Raw genomic sequence first — 18,453 nt, 5'->3', positions numbered from 1 at the left:
AGAGGAATCAACATAATGGTTTTCATCAGCTGCACTGTGGCCATTTATCATGAGCCAGCTGGGCCTGTCACCAGCCAGCCACATGGGCAGGAGGGATGCTAGCCTTAATTAGCTTGAAAATCGTTAGCTTCATGAAAAACTACATGCTCCTCTCAAACAGCAGAAGCTGACTGAAAAGCCCCTCTTACAAGTATGCTGCAAAGCATCTTAAAGGTTAATGAGTATAAAAAGATAGTGTTGCATTAGTTTCTACCGGATCAGGCAAGCTTCTCTACATAAAAAGAATATCTGAAGCCAGCAAGTCACAGCCAACATTAAGATGTACTCAAGTGATTGCATCTAGAAAAGGACAGAAGTGAGGCCTGTTGGCATAAGGAAGATGGGAATGAGAAATTCAGCCTATACAAGCACAACTGATTGTTCAGAAAACAAAGCTCACCTATCGATTGCTTCTTTGTGCGCAGCTAATCGCATTCCAGCTAGAGCACCTTTAGCACCCTCAGAGACAGACTGAGTTTGCAGTCAGATAGCATCACAGGTAGATGGGTAGGAGTGCTTCAGAAGCTGAATAGCAAGAGAAATACTAGAGTTTCAGTACACAATAGCAAGATGCTGAAGCGCAACAGCTGACTTGCCAATTTATCCTACTTAGTTAGCCAGTATCCTCAGAAATACATCAGCTCTCCTGTTCAGAAGTGAGTCAAGAACAGCAAAGCCCTACTTAGAGGAGTCATTAATATTAGTCTAAATTAATAGCTTTCCATTTTCAAAAACAACTTGGTGGTGATCACCCAGGAGATGGGGAAAAATAGTCATTATTCCAAGAACAATGGGATGAACTGAAGCCAAAGTCAGTTTCTTGGATGAATGCTGTGTAATACTACCTACCTAGAGTTTTAGGTCTTCAGACTATTTCTTTAAAGAACTGCTCCACTTTTAACTGAATACTTTCTCTTATCAGTTTATTCTGGTACAAGATAGCAGCTTGGCTTCCAACCCAGTTCCCATGAAAAGAGCTAACGCAGGATTCCTTTCTCCAGCATTAGGACTAGCAAAATGCATTTAGAACATAAGGTTGAGATGAAATAGCACGTTTTTCCCTGAATTATTTCCCTGCTTTAAGCCACTGTGTTCATTGCTTACAAGGTGTTTATAAACAAAAGCTTGTTGGCATGAATAAACTAGTTATGCAAGTTAAGGAACAACTTGAAGTGTACCTATAGTATAGACTTGGTCAAGTCTTCACTTTGGTGCTCAAAGAGGAGACTGATATTACCTTAATATAGTGATGTACTTAAATATAGAAAGTATGATACCTACTGAACTACTTGGCTATTAAAGGTGGGCATCAAACAAAAAAAGTGAATGAGTGAATGAATGTAATTTGAGCAACAGTATAGCCTGGGTTGAAAGGGACTTTTAAGTTCATCCAGTTCTAACCCCACGCTACAGGTCAGGACACCTTCCACTAGACCAAGCTGCCCCAGACTCCCCATATAGCCTGGCCTTGAACCCTTCCAGGGATGGGGCATCCACAGCTTCTCTGGGCAACCTGATCCAGTGCCAACTAGAAAAAGTAGAGAGACAGAAGAACAAGAGCTTGAAGACACAAAAATAAGTCTGAAGGGCATGAAAACATCCTACTCATTTAACACAAATAAGACTTTTCAGTAGGATACAAATGCAAAAGCTGTTGAAAAGACAGTATTAAGTCACCGCTCCTTCCAAGAAGGGATTAACTTAAACAGTCCAGGAGGATTACAGTATATTCTCCATATGCTATTCGTAAGAAAGACGGAGCAGGTTCACTCCTTCCTTACCACACTCACTAACTTCCCTGTGGCTCTACAAGGTGAAGTTGCTCCTTGCAATCCTTATATATTCAGCTGTAAAGACAAGTGCCAAGCAGAGTCACCTGCATGTGCAACACATCTAGGTGTTCATCTTGATACTTAATACAAGAATAGTTCAGTTCTCGTGGCTTGTGAATAAGAAAGTACAGTTAGCACACAGCTAACAAAGATCTCAAAGTCAATGAAAGTTACTGGTCAGCACATGGAGGCATTTGACATTTTCCATGTTAGCCACTTGTCAAAGTGAGGGAAGCCCTCAGGGTGAAAGATTTCATGGCTGTTAAAGCTTGTTTTAACAAAAAGTAGCTTGTCCTCCCGAACTGTTTTACTTTGGCAGCTTTGCTAAGAACTCTGCTTAGTCATTTCAGTTTTCCAATTACTGGCTCATGTGTTTACTGTTTGAAAATCACCTGCCAGATTTTTTTTTGGGAGGACTAAAATTTGATTATAAAGCAATGTGCAGTTACACATAATACATATTTAAATGTTCTGGGCCCTCAGAGCCTAAATAGATTTGATATTGTTTAATGTTGCTTTGTATAACAGCCAAAATTTAATAGAGAAAACAGGGGCATCACTTCCCTGTTATGTCCTTTAAGTGAAAGGCATTTATTATCCTGCATTATTGTAATAAGGTTCTGCTCTTCCAGAAACAAACTTTAAAGGTAGAAACTGTGGCACTGAGGAACATGGCATAGTGGTGATGGATAAACTTGATGATCTCAGTGGCCTTCCCTAAACTTAATGATTCTATGCCATTACTACCCTTAGCTCACATCCTAGTTTCTACTACCACCTGACGAGAAACCAAGTTAATATAATTAGGATTGAGAATTAAGGGTAAGTTACTCATTGATTAGGGAAAAAAATAAGTAATGCTTTCAGCATGTGCGCTCTACTGGTGACCATAATGTAAATTCTGCAAGAGAATTCCTGATGCACCTGTGAAGTTCTTCCTAAATCTGATACTGTAGCTTGCACTTACTGCAAATGACCCAAAAGACTTCTTGCTATGGAACAATCTTGGCCCATGTTCCTTTGAGGACCCAGACAGTATGTCCTTGTCTTACCACTCACACACAAAGCCTGGAGAAACAGAATGAATATAAAACATGCCACTTTACTGATGAGAGAACACTTGTCCTATAATAAACTTCAGTCAGACTGGAGCCTGACTCAGAGGGAATGCAAAGCTTTGCTAATGTCACCAGCTTTCAAAAAACAGAACTGAAATTGAACGCAAGGAAGTTTCACAGCTCCAGCATGACTTGATTTCTGCTGATGAGTGCCCTCAGCACAACCAGAGACAGCAGTTTACTCCAAGGCAAGACATCAGGTAACCCAACTGGGTAAGAGCTCAAGTTTGCCAATCCCAGATTTCTTTGCTGTATGGAAAACAACCTGAACACACATGCGCTTTCCAGCCTGCTTTATTAAACATGATCAGATCAAGAAGCAGGCAAAGCAAAGGAACTACACTACACTTGAACTCAAGGCCAAGCAGTTGAGAAACATGGGCACAACAGTGTTCCAAACAAGTCTCCGAAAACCTTCAGTCTCATTTCCCCCCCACCCCGACTACAACATTTGTGGCCTTCATTCTGCTTAACCTTAGAAGCAATACTGCATGTGTAAGCAGAATGAGAAATGCATCCCTTCAGTTTTTACTTCATCTTGTCAGTGCAGTACTTTGTAGGCCTTAAGCTTTTGCCATGTACACCTTAGTACAGTTTTGTATGCCCTGGCTCCACCAAGGTATATAAAATACCTTAGATAGGCAGCGCTCCATATTCTGTCTGTCTATCACTCATCTCTGCCATCTCACTCTCCCTCAAGATGTTCTAAAAGCCACTGATCCAGGACATGTCAGCTTTGAAACATTACTTAATTACTGGTGGCAGAGATGAAGCTCATCCTCCGCTCAGCTCCAGGAAGCTAAAACGTCAGCTGCTCAAGTCTAGAAGGAAGAGCACACTTCATTCATCACAACTGGATTGAGCTTAAAACCACTTAAAAGACAATTTGACAACTGTTCGTGACAAGCTGGTAAAAATGCTGGTTAACTTTCAGCAAAGTTGCCTGCTAACATCTTTTGGAGGATCCTCCAGCCTGAGAAACCTCTGCCTTCACTCCGAGCTCGTAAAGATCCAGAGGGACAGAAGTTGCTCTGCCACTATATCCATCACTGAGACGCAGGACAACTGAGCTCAGTCACTGGATGGCCAAAGGCTGAATGAAGGAAACACATTAATTACCAAGTTACAACAGCCACAGGGAAGAGAAACACAGGGGTTAAAATCCAGGAACCATGGACAGTTTTCCACTTGCTGGTTATTCCTTTATTACTGGAGCTTTCAGTGGTGTGAAATATCAGACTGGAGCAGATTCCTCCCACTACCATTTGGTACAATTAAGCTGATTTCAGTGGTGGTGTTAATAGTACACTGACAGTCATCCTTTGAATCCCATTAGATTGGGAACAGTGACACCAGTTTGTCACATTAAATGCATCCTCCCCACAAACACTGAGTGGTGCTGTTCATATAATTGATCAGAAAAGTGACCCAGACTTACAGGTACGTCCTCCCAACATAGAGAGGACATACCTAACATTCTTAGAAGCATTCAAAATTCAGACCTACCATTGAACAACATGCTTACATATACATACAGCTTGAGATTCATTCATTGGTCTTTAAGTCTTCTCTTGACAACTTGCCATTCTTTCCCTCAAAATTGGAAGGGTGACAACATTGCAATAAGCTTAAACCCTTTTTGAGATGCAAAAACCACATTTAGTTATAGTCTTGGTAGCTCACAAACAACTTGCAGAGCTGGAATGTGTTCTACAAGGCCAACAAGCTCATAAAGAGTTCTGTACTCTTGCTTTATCAGATAGGGTGGAGTTCAGAGGTTTCCAACCTTGGATTCCTGGTTGGCTTTCAGTCTATTCAAATGGTTTTAAAAATAAACTTTAGTTTATTGAAAGCCAAAAACTGGCCAATATTTCTAGCGTTATCTGAAAACATAACAGAGATAGTTATTTCATCCCTACACCAACAGTGAGCAAGAAAATGAAGCATGATAAGGGCTCTTACATAACTATACCAGGTAAGAACTAGATGGGATGCTGGATAGTCAAAGCTAAATAAGGAGCAAGTTCTTATTTGATATTGGTCACTCGGCATGTTTCATTTTCCAAGCTGCAGATGGATATGCAATATTAATGAACCAAACTCTGCCACTGGAGATAAACAGTGGTGTTGCTTTCATTTGCATAGTGCTTTCACCCTGAGCACACTAATTTAAACAGAGGAAAAGCCCCTAAAACTTGAAAGACCCATGCAAGTCATCAGGGACACGTTTATTAGTAGAATTCTATTAGGCAGACTGAAGTTACAATCACAGTCAAAGCAGTTTATTGACTTGGGTTAAGGATCCTTTGAGATATTTAGAAATACCTCCAGGCTCCTTCCAGAGCCACCCAGAGAATGAGGCTGTTGACCTAATGCTTCAGAGAGAAGCTGAAGTTCAGGGAACAGTGTGGTTGTTATCACACCAATGTTAAATTTAGGCATTAATTACAATCAGTTACTCAGCAACCAGACTTCACACAACGCTGGAGCTGACTTATTTAGGAAGTGTTAATTTAGGAGCATAGTTGATGAGGAAAAGCAAGCTCCTAAGCGTGGCTCAGAGAAATGCTATGCAGTGTTGGGCTACTGGAACAAGCTGAAGGGTAGCGGCACAATGAACCAATGGTTCAGCACTGAACCTGTAAAGAGTTAAGGAGCAAAAAAAAAATATCTGAGGAATACAGAGTCAAGTTTCTTCACTTTTCCTATCCTTCTCTAATTTACCTCAGGATAGTTAATAGCAATTGGATACACCAAACTTTGTTGTGACATGCAACTTACATGCTTACCCAATTTGCCTTGTCCAGCATTGTTTTCTCACTGGTTCCTCATTATGTCACTGTTTGCATAGTTCTTACTGTTACCAGATTTGCCCAACCTGTGGCTTTGCAGAGCTCCTGCTGTTGTAGGATACTGAGGGTAGTAAATTGATCATTTAAACTTGTTACATTCCCCATGTTATTGCAGTGGATGAACCTGACCGCAGATCAGGGAAACCCCTCACGCAGAGGGAATAAAAGACACTCACCTTCCTCGCAACCCACAGAGCAGGATGAGACACTGGAACATTCCTCCTGTGATGAGAGGCTGAGAGCTGGGACTGTTTATCCTAGAGGAGGCTAAGGGGGAAATTAGAGGACTGAGCCCAATACTTGGCAAGTTTGCCCAGTGCCAGGCAAGGAGGCAACAGGCACAAACTGGAACACAGGAGGTTCTCTCTGTACATCAGTAATCACTTCCGCACTGCACCGAGTACCAGTTACCTAAATAGCATCCACCATACAGCTATATATTGAAGCCTAAGTCTTCTCCCTCTCTACACAGAAGTCCTAAGCAGAACAAGAGCCAAGCAAAAGAGCAAGAACAAATCTACATCAAGAGCTGACTCCCACAGCTAAGTTCCAGACAGCAAACAGGACATGTGTACTGGATATGTTAGCAGTGAAGGCGATTGCACATTTGTTTTGGGTTATTTCTTTTTTTGAACCCTTGGGAATTAGCTGGCTGGCCACGCTACTCCAAGGAGCAATAGTTCAAACTGCCGAATCACTCCTGTGGGAATTCCTAGAGCCAGACTGCACAGGCCAATGTACTCGCCCAGATATTCCCCTCATGAAAGGGGAGGAGGATTTATACCCTACATGCATGTCTTCTCACAAAAAAAACCCCCAAAACATCTCACAACCTCAAATCTGTTACCTGGAAGCAAAGATTAAGGACTGAGGCTCCTTGACGTTCTTTTCCTCCCATCTCCAGTCCCAGATGATCATAGGTAAGTTGTAGGTAAAGCAGCATTCAGATCAAGTTTATTCTCAAAGACTGCTTATTGCATATAAGTGATGACAGGAAACATTCTGCAGGCAACACTTGCTGGGTTAAGCCACCAATTTCTGGATGTGGTCCAGGAAGAGCGATCATATATTCAAGGACAGAATGCAGAAGATAAGCATGACATGCTTTTGTCAAAGAGCATTCTGGGTTCAGCCCCCAGTTAGATCATTTATTTATCTGGCACTGAAGGGTGATAATGGCTTGTTTTCAAGTCTCCAAAATAAATGAACTATTCTGCAAGCAGAAGTAGTGCAGGCCAGCCAGCAGAGGAGAGAAAATATGCAGGGTCAGCATAACACTGGTTTCAGTTTCAGCTACGAAAACATTAGAGCTCTCATTTAAAACAAGATGAGGAAGCTAGGTTCTCTCTCTGCTCTAAGATTACCAGCTTTACCCTCCCTACAACGCTGCCAGTACTCACTGCAAACATCACTTACTCAGACAACCTGGAGCTAATGCTTTCCTGTATCTGTTGCTGCTTACAAACAACTAATATTTTTAAGAGCATCCTCACTCTGCTCCTCAGGACCAACAAGTTTTGTCTGCCTCCTCCCCGCTGCCTTGCTACAGGAGTAGTGACAAAGGGCCATCAATTTCAGTTCTTCAGTGAGTCTCACTCTACTGCAGACCCCAAGCCTGAGATTTATGCTTGAGTAAACCACATGCCAGTGAGAGTTAACCTAAGATCAGAAGCAGCTCCCATGCCAAACCAAATTATAACCAAATGAGAGCCTCGTGTCCCACAGCTTGCCAGCATCCCTTGCCAAAAGTTTGATGAGAAAACCTGGCTGCTTCCCCCAAGTTGTTACAATGCAGTATGCCAGCTGCAAGTCTAATTGACTTTACAGCACGTGGAAATACCAACACTAAGGGGCTTTAGCTAAGCTCCTGTGTGCCAGTTTCCCTAAGGTGGTAGTTCACAGCACACAAACTACCTGGTGACTGCCATGCACTGCACCACTGCTGAGATGCCTACAGGTCAGCTTCTAACTTGAGACAAGTCCTGTCTCCTGCAGCTGTTGGAGGTCTACATTTGATAGTAATAACTCAGCTTTTTAATGCCGAGTACTTTATTCCACCCAGAAGAGCAAGCTATCATACAGAAGCATAACAAAGCCACTTTATTCAGGTATCATTACTAGTATTCAGTCCTAAGATCCAATAGACACACAGCCCTAGCTGGAGGACACAATATTCTCCACCATCTGAAGTTCTGGGTGGTTACTAAACATACTCTGAGCAGGGCTGTGACCCAAATGCACGACGTGTGGGTAGCTGATAAGCTGCAGACTGTAGAACAGTCATCTGACCAGCAGTAGCTCACTGCAAGCACATAAAGCCTTCAGCTCACAACACACACCTCCACAGCTTCATTCTGCCTCCTTCCAGTGTTGGTTTGGGACTGTCCAGGGTAATCCATATGGAAGGCAGTTCTCAGAGGGAAGCACCAGTGTCCAAGCTCCACACACGACGTCCTGGCAACAGACACGCTGCTTCAATTTGCTGATCATTTCTATTCTGTGTCTCTGCTTGGTGAGTTACATACACTGCTCTATTATTATGCCTATAGCTGGAATGGGTCACAGCACAGGATCTTACACAAGAGTGACCCCTGCAAGACCCACATGCAGCACAGTGCAGTTTTTCATGCTACCAGTTACTCCGCAAGCTGCTAAAGCTTCCTCCTCCACCACTCAACAGCCTCACCACATCCACAGCAGTGTTCTTGGCTCATCAGCTGGGAAGTCCCACTCCAACCCAAGTCACTGTGCCTCCTTCCCACATGCTTTCACACCAACCATCCAATTACAATGAGTCTGAACTGCAAGTGAAGCTTGTTTTTTGTCTGCAGCATGACAACACCACTGCACGTGCACTGTTGCTCAATAAATATGATGTGAGGATTCCAGGGTAGCCTTGAAATAACAGAAGAGGTACAGACTGTGAGCTAAGCTCAGAAAACTGCCAGCTGCAGCTCCTTGTGATGAGAGATGTGAAGGATCTCACTGCTTCCACCCAGCATGGAAGTAGAGGGGCAGCAATACAGAGGTAGAGCCCTACACATCCCAGCCTCAGCAGACAAGCAGAGCTGTATTAAGTTACCAAGCCCTAACTTCCTAACTGTCAGTGAAGCCAAGACTGGAGTGAGTTTAAAGGTAATTAACCTGAGGTCACAGCCCTACAAGATGGGTCCAAACTCAGCTTTCTCTAAGTTTGTCAGAGCCTGAACAAGAATAAAGGCAGTAGCCAATATGAAGAGCTTTCTGGGGCAACACTTTCACACCGCCAATGAAGTCCATCTGCAAAAGAGATCCATCCTCCCATATACTACTGCACTGCTTTAAGCTGACAAGTGTGAAGCGTATACCAGATGATTTAGAACACAGAGCTGAGATGTGTTTTGCATTGGAGTGCAAGCAGTCCCCATAGCATCCAAACAAGATCACAGCAGCAGATAGTGCTCATTCCTCTCCCAACTCCCAAGAAGCAGCAGCTCCTGCAGGAGCTCACACATTATGCAAGAGGGTTATCTCCAAAAACATACGTTCTTGGTTTTACTGGAAATGCCTCAGCTATATGTATATATATATATTTGAGCAAGGAAAGGATGGCAGTTTTCATAGTGATTACAGGGTGCACTCTCAGCAGCTTAAGGTACCGTTACCCTGTGGCAAAGAAAACCCAACCCACCAAACACCTCTGGAAGCGTTTACAGCCCAAGTGCCAACTAAATACCTTTATCTCTTATCTGAAACCACTTTTCCTTATTTAGGAGGGGAACATTTAGGCCTGTTGAACATTTCACCAACCCAGTATAATCATTAAACAAACCGAACGAGGAAGACCTTATCTTTTGCAATAATGTTGTGGGGGGGAAAAACAACAACCCAGCACACAAGCTTTGCAGGTCCTGCATTTAAACAGAAGAGTCACAGCACATCAGCAACCACTCCTGCCAAGCATTTACAGAACAGCTCAAGCTCTACAGGCAAGCAGCAAGTATTCACCAGCGCTTTCTTTGACCTCAAGCACCGGCTCGAGCCATATTTCATTAAATATTTTAGTAGCGCTGTCTGAACCAAGGCAGCAAAACATGACGCAAATCACACTGGAGCAGGTTTTACTTTGCAGAGCAGCAAGGATATACACTGTAACAGTGATTTCTCCTTCTGAATTCTCAGAATGCTGCAGTTATCCCTGTGTGTGTTCCACTTTCAGTGCTGCCTACCATTGTCGTTTCACATCTTGCAGTAGGAGGAGAAACTGCCTCCTCTATCCAACACTCAACATCCTGCAATGTTTTTTCTAGCCCTTCCCATTTGCCATTAGCTGCAATAGCCAACTGCAGCAACATTAACTCACTCCCTGCATCCTGGAGTCCTGGCTAGGTCTTCTCTTGATCCTTCCTTTTCTTCCTCCATTTATGAAGACCACAGCATGCCAACCTGCTTGGACCTGCTACATTGGAACACTGTCCCAATGGGAGAGTCATTTTCAAGGTCAAAAGCAGTTCCTACACCTGCTAGATGTGCTAAGTGCAGGCATCTCAGAGCTGCAAGTCCCTGGCAACGTGATCTTAAAGAAAGCTACAGCTTCCAGGAGAGATTTATAAGAGTTAAGTGCTAAATCATTTCTTCTTCTTCCTCCCCCCCCACCGTACCAAACTAGGTGAGATGAGACTCCATTGTTTTATGGCACACACAGCGATCAGGTTACAGATTAAACATGGAATTATTCAAATGGCAGACTATTTAAGTTTAATAGTCTAGAAAACTAAACAGACTTCCATTTTCAGGCCCTTTGTCAAGACCTTTTCCAGCAGAACCCCACAGGAGCCACCTCTTTCTCACCCCATCCTCACCTCATTAGGACTCAATGCTCTACCCCAGAAACACCACCTTCATTCATCCCACCCCTCCACCACATCTCCCTCACCTTAAGTCTCCCTAAGATTCCCTTCCCTTGACTCCTACCTCCCTCATCCTAAATCATCTCACAACAGCTTCTCACCCTTCTTCACCTTCATGGTACCATATTTCCCCTCTTCCCAGCCTCACACTTTTCTCACCTTTGCAACTGTGTACAGGAGACGCATCTCCCTTACTCCATAACTCCCAACCCCCTCCTGACCTTCATGGTCCCTGTCTCCCTCACCTCAAATCCTCACTCTGCCTTCCTCACCTTCACAAAACTCCATCCCTCTACCTGCAGCTCATCAACTCTTCCTTACCTTCATGATTCCATACCTCCTTCATCAGATCCTACATCACAGCTCCCTCTGCATCTCTGTAGTTCCATGGCTTTATGACCCCAAATCCTCATCCTGCATCCATGGTCTTTATAGCCCCACATCTTTCCAACCCACCCTGACTGACCTCCATGGTCCCATTTCTTCCATCCCCAGTCCTCACTCCACATTCATCACCTTCCCAACTCCACACCTCCTTCACCCCAATCTCCCCAGCTTTTCCATCACTTTCATGGCTCCATACCTCAGTCATCCCAACCCCTCACTCCACCTTCTTCACCTCCACAGCCCTACATCTCCCTCACCCTATTCTTAACCCTTCCTGACCTTCACAGCACCTTACTTCCCTCATCCAAAGTCCTCACCCCACAGCCCTTCCCTCATCTTCTCGCAGCTCTAAATCTCTCACCCTAAATCTCCATAACCCTTCCTGACCTTCATGGTCCCACATCACCTAAAATCATTTCTCCACCTTTATAACACCCCATCCCTCACCCCACAGCTCTTCCTCATCTACATAGTTCCATAGCTTCCTCACCCCATCTTCACAGCCCAAGCTCTCACCAACCTTTCCTGACCTTCACGGGCCCATATCTCACCCCACGTTTCCATCATTCTGCCTTCATGACCCTACATATTTCTAACCCTAAGTTCCCCCAGTCTTTCTTTACCTTCACAGTTGCACATTATACTCATCCCTGTGAGTCACCCCATGTTCACAACCTTAAATCACTTCTAATGTCTCCCTAACCCTTCATAATGCCTTATTTCCCACACTTTAAACATGCACCTTACAGCTGTCCAACCCTTCCTCATCTTTATGGTCACACACTTCATCACCCCAAGCCCTCACCATCACAACCCCAACATCCCCCTCACCCTAAATCTCAACCGTCCCTCACCTTCATGGTTTCATCACCACCCAGACAAGTTCACCTTCACAACCCAGATCTCACCAACCCCTCCTGACCTTCACTGTCCCACATCTCCCTCACCCCACCTTTTTAACCCTCCAGTTTTATCACCCTTCCCCACCTTCACAGCCCCCACATACATCTCCTTCACAACCTCCCCAGCTCCTCATCTTCACCACACCATCATCCCCCTCATCACATCCTTTCACCATTTCCAAGGTCCTCCATCTTCCTCAGTTAAACCCTCACCTCTATAACCCCCATCCAACACCTAAACCTCCCCAACCCTCACATTTCCATATCTCAGCCATCCCAACGCCCCCCTTCCACCTCCCTCACATCCCCATTACCTCAGCCTCCCCCCCCCCACCACCTCCTTCTTACCTTCCCCCGGGTCTCCCCCTACACCCGGGACCTGCTCCGTGCGACGGGGGGGGAGGCTGCGACGTTACCGTGAGGTACCCGCTGTGACCGGCGGGAGGGGTGGGGAGGGGGAAAGGAGGAAGAAAAGGGGTGAACACACTCACGGCGGCACAAGCGACCGACACCGGGCACCAGCGGCCGCTTTATACCGGGCTCCTCGGAAACCCGCTCCCGCTTCCGCTTCCGCCCCCTTCACGCCCCCACCCCTCTGCACTTGGGGGGGTGGTCATAAATATGCATTAAGGGGGCGTGGGCAGAGGGTTCCAGTGTTTTGGGGTGGGGGGTGTTGCTATGGAGAAGGGAGGGCGGGCTATGGGGGCGACCGGAGTCCCCCCTCAGGACGTTGTCTCCTGTGGGAGGTGGGGCAGCAGGTGGACGGGGGAGGGACGGCGAGCTCCAGAGAGAGCCTATATTTATATATATATATAATATATACATGTATATAACCTGAATTACTTCAGTCCCTCAGCCTTAATAGCTCCGATTTTCATTACACAAACGGGGACGTGTTGAGGTAGCGTGTGAGCGGCCTGTCGAATGCACGTTATATTGCATAAATGCACATCGGATTGCTTAAGTGTAATTGTTTTCTGTTCCTTGACACGCTGTTCAGTATATGTTCCAAAACAATTTTTCTCCCCCCCCCCCCCCCATCCTCTTGTGAACTTCTTTCCCTGCAGATCATGAATAATAAACCACAAAGCATTGCAGGCTTTGGGGAGGGAGAGAAAGGAAACCCCACAGAAGGCAAAATGAACTGCTGTGTGCATCCATGGGCAGTATTAACTTTGAGCCTGACACACACAGTGACTGCATCCCCCAAAGAATAAAAACACAAAAAAAAACCAGCATTATTTTGTTTCTAGAATGTGACTTTCAATGTATTTTTAGACTAATTCAGACTCGGTAGCATGTGTGGCCACAGCAATACACAGCTTGCTGCATTAACGATTAGCGAGGACTCACAAAGCCAAAGGGAGGGTTGTTCTTTTACTTTTTAGCCTACTAAAGAAGTTTATAAACGTTATAATGACGGCACCACCTCACGTTGTGTAGTTACACCTGCAGTGTGCTTTTTTATTCCCCATAAACCTTGGCAACCCAAGGCTACGTGATGTTTAGGCACCTCACATTAAGATACCACTTTACTTTTCTTGCCTTCCGCTGAGGTGAAACTTGCTCCTTACCTTGCCCTGACGTCTCAGACTTGTTCAGGCTATGGCCAGACGTGTTCAGACGTGTCCAGATATTTCTCCATTTTATTTCCTTGTGATTTTCACTTGAGCGTTGTTAACTCTCAGCCACTCGCTGAGCTGAGAGCCAGAGAGGGTAATTTTCCATCAAGCAAACGTTTTTGTTCTAAAAAACACATATATACATATCCAAATTGTTATAAAGAGAGTGAAGGGATGGAAAAAAAGAAATCCGAGGAAATAGACCCACCTCTTCCCTCTAAGGCTCTTGTTCAACTCCAAATATTTAATCCATAATAAATAAACATATCCTTGAGTCTTGGCAGAGGAGAAATGAAATGAGATCTGTGGATGTGCGCTGGACACGACTGTCAAGACACGGAGCTGTGGTTCAGGAGTGTGCTGCTTTCGTGCAGGAGAGGGACTGGTGTTTGTGGGAATGTGAGAAAAGCCCCTAAGCCTTGGTTGGGAGTGAGTTTGGGGACCTTGGCATCTGTAATGGTCTGCCTTTTAGCAGATGCCTGCTCAGCAGGGTGTTTCTCGGTGGTTATTTCTCCCTAGGCAGTGTGGTGTAGGCTGAGGCACTTTAGCTAAGGAAACATCCAGGAGTGACCTTCAGATCTCCCTTATAATGCTTTTTTGGTTTCTATTTTGTGGGTCATGTAGCTGGAGAAACCCCCAGGGTGCTGATCCTTGTCCACACTGGTCTGTCTGGCAGGCATTTTCTAAACATTCTATAGGACACTGGAGACCAATATCCTTCCCTAAAAGCCTTGCAGCTCTCTACACGATGTTCTCTCTCTTGGCATAGAAATTGGAGCAAGTGGTCTTCCCTATCTAATGACCAACGTTAATTAACCAGCCAGCAGGATCATCAACAAGTTCCTCCATTTCGCAGGTACGAGGCTTACAAAACTGTTACGAAAATTGGCCATGCAGCCAAACCAAACAAACAACACCCCCAATATTATTTTACATGCGTGTCAAAAGAAATAACTTGCTGCAGGCAATGCGGGCGAAGGAATTTTACAAAGCTGCGTCTGATCCTCCCCTCTCCGCTCCCTCAGACAGTTAAAGAAATGTTTGTGTGATGAAAGGGGTAAGGGAGCAGAGGACAGCTGGTTAGGAATTAATGAAATGTTTGAGCATTATCATGCAATAATGGATTTAGTTGACTATTTGCCAGCGTTTCAGATCTGGTGTGAGTTGCTTTACATGAAAGGCAGGGATTCCTAGATTAAACTGAACCTCCTGAAACTGCTGCTGCGCCTAAATCCTTTGAAAGCCAGGACTTTAACAAGGTAATTTATCTTCTGGATGGACAGAAGCCGTCAGGATTGTTTGGACTGGCTTTCAGACTTGGTGACATGTGACACAGCCAGCTCTTAGTGGCGTCTCCTGGTAAGGAGAGGCCATAGATTTGGGAGACCTGAGTAGAGATGATGTCTCCCAGCCAGGATACTTGCAAATAACATGAAAAACGAGTCTCGATTTTTCACATGTCTGGCCCGTAATTTATCCCTGGGGTATCTCTCACAGAAGGGTGTTTGGTTCGTTTCTGATGGGAAAACAGTGCTCTGAGCTTGAAACTGTCATTTTTCCCTCTTCCCACCCTTCCCCAACACACATTGTCATTAATTTGGAACTTTAAGTGCCTGTGTAAAATCACTCATGTCCCTTGATGCTTTTATTTCCCCCCTAAAAGCATTGGGATGCTTCCAGTTTCTGCCTATCAGATAAGGGCTGTAGACTTGTGCCAAGCCAACCAAAGACGTTTTTTAACACTTAGACAAGTTACAAGAAGGTCCCACGGATGGAAGTATGCTCTGTGCGATGCTATGGCGGTGAACCAGACAAGCAGATTTTCTGGCTCACCGAAATTACCTCTAGAAGCCAAACTTGACTGTGAGCTTGAATTCTCAGTGCCAAGTAGCGTTGTGTAGAAACTTTGTGCCCAGAGTTTACCCATCTGGGGCCAGTTGGCTCAGGTCACCCTAGAGCAATGTCAGCAGTCCTAAGCAAACAGGGCAGAGCCTATCTCTTGGGCTGAAACCTGGAGTAAGAGCAGGAGCTTTCCCACACCTTTCCCAGATGGAAAATAAATGACTTGTAGTGGAGTCTCAAGCTCCTAGAAGTTGTGTTGGCGAGATGCTGATACGAGGTCATGAGCAGCGTTGCTCTTGCTGCTGTTTGTGAGGTCCCTGAAGCATTCGTGTCTAGAAGAATGAAGTTTCCTTCTCATTATTGTCCTGGTTTGCACAGCTAAAAAGCGGTGTTAACAGCAGCAAAATTATCCTGCCTTTTTAATTGATGTGCTCTATAGTGATCTTCACAGTAAAACTGTGAGGCGTTAAGCTCCAGTGCAGTTCAGAGTTGACAAGGAATGACTTGACAGGCCTTCAAGAACAGCGTCTTTCAATCCTTACATAAGCACCCAGAGCAGTTAAAGTGCTGCTAGACAGCTTCTGAGAGCTGCATGACTTGGTAGTTCAGTCACTTCTTCCCTCGCAATGGAGACACCAGAACTCCTTTTGTATGTTATTTGCTCTTTTTCTCTCTGCTTGGGCAATGAGCCGGGATTAGTCAGTATTCCTTCCGAGCCGCCTCATATTAAACCATGACGACGATGTTTATAAGGTTTCCATTTCTGCACTGGGATATTTGTACTTTGGTCTCTCTATTTTTGCTCAAAGCCAAATTGAAAAAATGGATACATTTTCATCGCATTTGGTTTGCAAAGAACCAAAACCTTGAACCAACGCCTGTAATACAGGAGGTTGGTTAAGTCTGAGATGATTTTGAAGTGACTTCATTCGCATTAGCTTCACCCTGGTCAAAGCTGCTCAGAATCACTGCCAGTTTACACTGGTGAATACAGAAAAATACCCAGGGCGGAGAGCTGTGTTAAATGTTTCGCTGTGAAGGTTCCTCTGCATGCGGTGTACCAGAAAGCCGATGGAAATCAGTCTTTCAACTTAACTTTCACCCAAGATACAAGTTTTTCACATAGCAAAACTACCTTTCCTGGGTTCAACTTACAAATAAGGTGATAGCCAGTTCATCTAGCTTAGCACAGAATAAACTCATATCATCACAGAATCAAAGAATGGCCTGGGTTGAAAAGGAATTCAAAGATCACCTAGTTTCAACCCCCCTGCTACGTGCAGGGTCGCCAACCATTAGAGCAGGCTGCCTTTTATCTGAATCATAGAATCATTAAGGTTGGCAAAGACTGCTAAGATCATCCAGTCCAACCATCAATCCGATCACAACGCATAATCTATAGATCTAGACATGAAAACACGACTTTCATTTAACAGACCATTCACTGTTGTTCATACCATCTTCTTGTCTTGCAGCCTTTTATTTGAATTTGAACTATGCAGGTGTTACTGGGCACGTTTGTTTTGATCACCGAGGTGGGACCTGAAGACTCTAGAGCCTTCCTGGAGGTCTTGCTTTACTCTTTGCTTTGCTGGGGCCTGTTACAACCACATGTTGTGACTTATCTCTCCCTTGCCTAATCGGTGCTGTACCTAATCAGTGTTTGCAATATCCTGGGTCCCAGCGTGGTCATAGTTTCAAGTTGTTTAGCCTTGTGTCATGAAAACTTCACATGGAAAAGCAGCGGCGTTTTCTGTATTTTTTGGAGAACCCCGGGGGTATAACTCAAGGGGCTGCATCTAAGCTGATGGCTTCTCTAGCTCTGACTCAGTGTTAGCGAAGGTCCACAAGCAGTCACAAAAATAGACACGGTCATACTGACGATATCCCTGCAAACATGAGTAACGCTCACCTGGGTGATGGAAAAGCAAGTTGGATTGGCACCGGTTGGTAATGGGATGGAAAATTAGTATGTTAAAAAAAAAAACACCTAGTGATTAAGATAATAAAAACAATGTTAAGAGTCTTAGGTGAAGCCAAGTTTTAGAGCCCTCGAGCTTTTAATTGTGAAATTTCTTGGCTCTCATTTTGTTTCTGAAATAGAAATCTATTTAAATGACTTAAGCAACCCAGGTTTGAGGAATAACCCTGAGCAGACCGTTGTTGTTGTTGTGACAGGGAAACCGATAGGAATCGGGCAAACAATTTTCATTCTAACTGCTTGAATTTCTAAGCACTACTGAACAATTGCAGATCCCGGAGTGTTTCTTATAAAGCCATTTTAAACGTTGAGGTAAAAAAATGCAATGCGTTTCCAAAGTCCACAGTTGTTTGGAGGGGAAATTAAAATCCCCTGAAGAATGCGGAGGTTTTAAAAGTGCTTTCAATTACTTTCCTCTCCTAAAAGGTGGATGAAAAATGACAGATTCACAAGTTCTATAATTCACTTAAATAGCATTCAATAATTTTTCCCTTTTCCCGTATCTAGAATCAACAGAATCACCAATGTTGGAAAGGACCTACAAGACCATCCAGTCCAACTGTCTGCCAATCACCATCAGTTCTCACTAAACCACTTCCCTCAACACAAGCAAGGAAATTGTTTTGAATGTTTCAGAGTAGAAGTAAAGATCTTTTATCCCTACGTGGGTCCCAGCCCTCTTTTCTGGCCTGTCAATGTCTCGATGCTGAGTGCAGACAGATGCTCTCCAAAAGCATATTTTGGCTTTCACTTGGGCCAGAGCACAGAGGTGATAAAGCCATGTGGGAAAGGAGGATAAAACCATGAGGGGAAGGAGGCTGGGGGTTCCAATGCTTGAGGAATAGAACTTCAGAAGGTGGTGGCTTGAATGGAGATGATTTGCAGCATGCAGAGCAGATGACGTGATGATTTACAATAAATAAGTTAACAAAATTGAGAGGAGAGAAAGTTCTCAACAGCAAGGGTGTTTTAACGAGCTCCCTAAGGAA

At 44.4% G+C, this 18,453-nt stretch overlaps 1 protein-coding gene across 7 annotated transcripts in view; it reads right to left on the bottom strand.

Annotated features, from left to right (window-relative positions):
- Positions 1 to 18,453, bottom strand: part of SLC45A4 (solute carrier family 45 member 4) — a 64,251-nt gene that overhangs the window by 34,586 nt on the left and 11,212 nt on the right. For 3 of the 7 annotated variants that reach the window (XM_015856392.3, XM_015856393.3, XM_015856395.3), the window contains exon 1: positions 12,368 to 12,613. The exons of 1 other annotated variant lie outside the window; for it this stretch is intronic. The gene's annotated coding sequence lies outside the window, so the exon portion shown is untranslated. Of the gene's footprint in view, positions 1 to 6,017; positions 6,109 to 6,688; positions 6,880 to 8,180; positions 8,296 to 12,367; positions 12,614 to 13,593; positions 13,766 to 18,453 lie in introns of those variants that run through there. 3 more of the 7 variants (XM_085536909.1, XM_085536910.1, XM_015856394.3) reach the window with 3 other exon arrangements.

The sequence above is a fragment of the Coturnix japonica genome, chromosome 2 (assembly GCF_054131305.1).
Source record: "Coturnix japonica strain WE chromosome 2, WE-NBRP24, whole genome shotgun sequence".
Lineage (NCBI taxonomy): Eukaryota > Metazoa > Chordata > Aves > Galliformes > Phasianidae > Coturnix > Coturnix japonica.
Note: the sequence above shows the minus strand (reverse complement) of the source record. Positions and strands in the feature narration are given on the sequence as shown.